This window comes from Pieris brassicae, chromosome W (genome assembly GCF_905147105.1).
Source record: "Pieris brassicae chromosome W, ilPieBrab1.1, whole genome shotgun sequence".
Lineage (NCBI taxonomy): Eukaryota > Metazoa > Arthropoda > Insecta > Lepidoptera > Pieridae > Pieris > Pieris brassicae.
The window spans coordinates 2,279,913-2,283,634 of record NC_059679.1 but is presented as its reverse complement, the minus strand read 5'-3'; the positions used below and the strand labels follow the sequence as shown (position 1 = coordinate 2,283,634).

General features: G+C 36.0%; 1 long non-coding RNA gene across 1 annotated transcript; it reads left to right on the top strand.

Moving 5' to 3' along the window:
• The first annotated feature begins 683 nt into the window (after positions 1 to 683).
• LOC123718282 lies at positions 684 to 1,980 on the top strand. Its single transcript, XR_006754974.1, has 3 exons — positions 684 to 763; positions 1,763 to 1,846; positions 1,924 to 1,980. It is a non-coding gene; the product is annotated as an uncharacterized LOC123718282 (long non-coding RNA).
• The last annotated feature ends 1,742 nt before the right edge of the window (positions 1,981 to 3,722 follow it).

The window sequence follows — 3,722 nt, the reverse complement described above, 5'->3', positions numbered from 1 at the left end:
GGGGTCGAAAATGGCCTGAACTCAAGAAAAATATAGTACGGCCCAGCCCCTTTTTTGCTCGACATGGCGAGCGCATCGCCTTGCCACCAAATTGACTGATATTATGAAACTTCTTTCACTCCTTGAAGGTCGTGTCTAGTACATCAAATATAATAACGACATAATGTCATTCAAATTATAATATTAAAATAAAAATCATTTGTATTCACAGAGTAGAGCAAGATGTGACAGTGACTGTCTAATGATGATTTTTGTTTTTGCACAGTTAATCTAACAATTAAAATATTATTGGAAATTGCTTTTTCCAGGTATCCATGTCGATAATAATAATGATGAACGCCATCACGTGAGTTTTCCTTTTTATTTTTAACTTAATTTCATAAAAAATAAATTCTAGAAGAAGAAGAATTTGGGTTCCAAAAAGTTAACTTTATGTAAATTGCGTCTTATCGTCTGCCAACTGTTGATTAATTCAATTTATTTTACTTATGCTATAAACAACACACTTGTTTCTACTAAATCTTAATATTAGCAACAAGGTAGGATTGGTAAAAGCAAAAGTAAAGAATAATAGCGAATGATTAACACGTCTTGGCGTCTCTATGGAGCTGCTTTTCGAGTTCTAAAATATATTATTTTTAGGTTATTTCTCAGCATATTCCTTTTTACATCTGTCTATGGTCTGGACGGCTCTGGTAGTTGGCTGAATAGTTTTTCAAACATGGGTCCTGGGTGAAAAATCTTGATTTGAGACCTAATATAGGTAATTTTCATCTAATAACTTTAACTACTAGTTACAGTGCATTTAATTGGGTTTGATTCTGATGATATCTTCCAGATTGGTTGGTATAAAATTATCAATGTTCACTGAACCGAAAGTCTGACCCATACCTTAATATAAGAAAAAAACGTTATTATTTTCATTTATTACAAATTGTAATAGCCTTTACGCCTAGAAAACATATGTCAGTCAGCGAACATGAACATCTTTTAAATACATTGTCTATTCACTGAGACATCATGTACGATTACGATACCCCAACTTAAAACTTGTTGTAATATTTAAATTTCGCGCCTTTTGCTTCATTGACTTGATTTGTCTTTTATTTCAAGCCTGTTACTCGTTTGTCTTTGCCCTTCTCTTTACTCTGTGAACATTACTAGCCAATGTGTTGTTCTTTTTAAGCCAAATAAAGTTCAAGATATTTTCCACATATAAAACAACTTGTTTCCATTAAATCTTAACGAGACCAATAAATAATTCAAACCAAACCTAATGAAGGATATTTAACGCGTAGAGATGTTGGGTCTCTCTGCATCTTCTACCGCATTTACCATTCAGAAGAGCTATTCGGTCTAATACCCGCAGCTGAGTTTCATTATCGGACGTCAAGGCAAAATACAAAGTACCATCCGTATCACCTCGACAATTGAGCGTTTTCTAAGGCAGTTTTTGCCCACTTGCGAGCCTTCTGGCAATGTGAGTGTCCATGGGCGGCGGTATCGCTTAACATCAGGTGAGCCTCTTGGCCGTTTGCCTCCTATTACATTAAAAAAAAAACATGAGAACGAACGTCCACTACATGTCCCAATGGAGCTCGTTATTGCGAATGTACCAGGGGGCATTGACAATTCCCTTGAGTAGTTTGTTCTGAAATCATTGGATTATTCGCGACTGCTTCTGGTGCACTCAGTTGGCAACCATAGATGCATCAGGACTTTTTTATAGATTTTTATTTACGGTTACCTTTTCAATTCGCAGCCGTTCATGTTTCACGGCCACGGGCGAAGTTGGTGAATGCGTATCATATTACAACTGTTATGATGCGCCCCAGGATGATATAGGGTACTTATATAGTTTCTAAGTTAATTTTTAATATTATATTAGTGTATATGGCTTACATAAGTTATTGTTATTTCCAGAAGCACATCCGGATGTTTACACTACCTTCATGTTTGCTGTATAAATGTGCCAACCGGTGATGAGGATTTAGAAATTTAAAACTTAATTTAATGAAATGTTTTAGGTAGCATAATGCTCACTAAACAATAGTTCATTTAATCTATAATTACATTTACAGCCAGTTCTAAAGGGCGATAAACTCTCCCTCTTTAAATCGCCATTTAAGTTTACAAGAGACGCGTTAATCTATAATAATTCTCATGAGACAGCGAAATATAGTGAAGTGTATTAAAGTGAACGGGATACAAAATGGTGTCTTTATTCTGTGTTATGAAACATCTTGTTTATGTTCTAATATGTACAAAATTGACAAAAACTGCAGAAGACGAACTAAACATCAAAAGAAACTTTAACTCTGACAGGAATTACCGTCTTAAACGGGAATTAATTACAATATTCATATAAGACGTTGTCGTGGTTTTCAGCACCAGGTATCTATGCGAATTACAATATATTTCAATGAATGTTATTGAAATGTCATTACCTATAAAGAAAACAACACTTGGAAGCTATACTGCCGTTGGAGCTTAAAATAAATATTATCAGTAGAATCCTTTTACCTAATATAGATTGTTTTTATTTCTGTATACTACACACAATTGACGTGGACAAACAACAATTTTATACCTTATATCTTCACGTCATTTTCCCGGTAGGCCGCCGATCTTGCAAAAGCCCTGACAACTCTCTTGCTTCATCCACTTTCATGACATCCATCATGCATGCTCGAATATGGCTACTTTTAATTTGTACCTTCTCTTCTATTGTTTCGTTGTATATCCTACTTAAGTGCTCTCATTCATCCGTCTCCATGACCAAACCACCTAAGCATTCCCTTCGTATCCTCATCATTAAGTCCTCTTTAAAGCCACACCGTTCACGTATCTCACTATTACTTTTTCTATCACGCAATATTCGCACATTCTTCTTAACGCTCCCATTTCCACGGCATTTATTTTAATTTCTACTCTCATTCTTTCTCTGCCACGCCCAACATTCACTGCCGTTGGTTAACGTCGGGAAAAGCACTCCCATATGTACGGCCAGCGCCGGTCGAGCCTTGTTTGAGTTTTGCAGTGAAACAAATAAACATGGTATAAAATGTTATACCAAGAATAACCCAAGAATAAGCTAAATGTCTACTAATAAACCCGGAATAACTTAAACCTAGTATAACGTCGGTGTAACTGTTCATACTAGCGTTATTCCAGCCGCCATCCTAGTTTTGACGGATTTTGAATGAAATTCGAAAATTTTTGAGATGGAACAAGTTCATGGTAGATTACATGGAGAAAATGGCGTAGCTACCTAGGAGCTAGGCGGGGCAGTGCCCCGGGCCCCCCGAATCCATAACAGAAATCTAGATCTAGATGTAAATAAATAAATATGACATGTTGCAACCTCACTTTATTCATGACAACTCTATTAAGAGAAATTCAAAAGTTATGTCCCTTAATTCTTTCTGTAGGTTGGCAGTAGCATTTTATTGTGAATTTGAGTTAAGATTTTTTCGAGAACGGTTAAAAAGTTAATGCTGTATCAAGAGTAAGTAAGCTAATGTCAATAAACTTTGTGGAACTGGTTCATTTTATGTTATTTTACTTGACTTGACTTGACGTCCGTTAAGTCAATAAATGAAATCTATAGATTTCGGCTACAGCTTATTGTACAACGCAAACATGCGAAAAGTCACCTGCAGTAGGTACATTGATTCAGGTCCGCGGGCAGGAGATCGTTCATGGTCTCCACCGGTAAATAT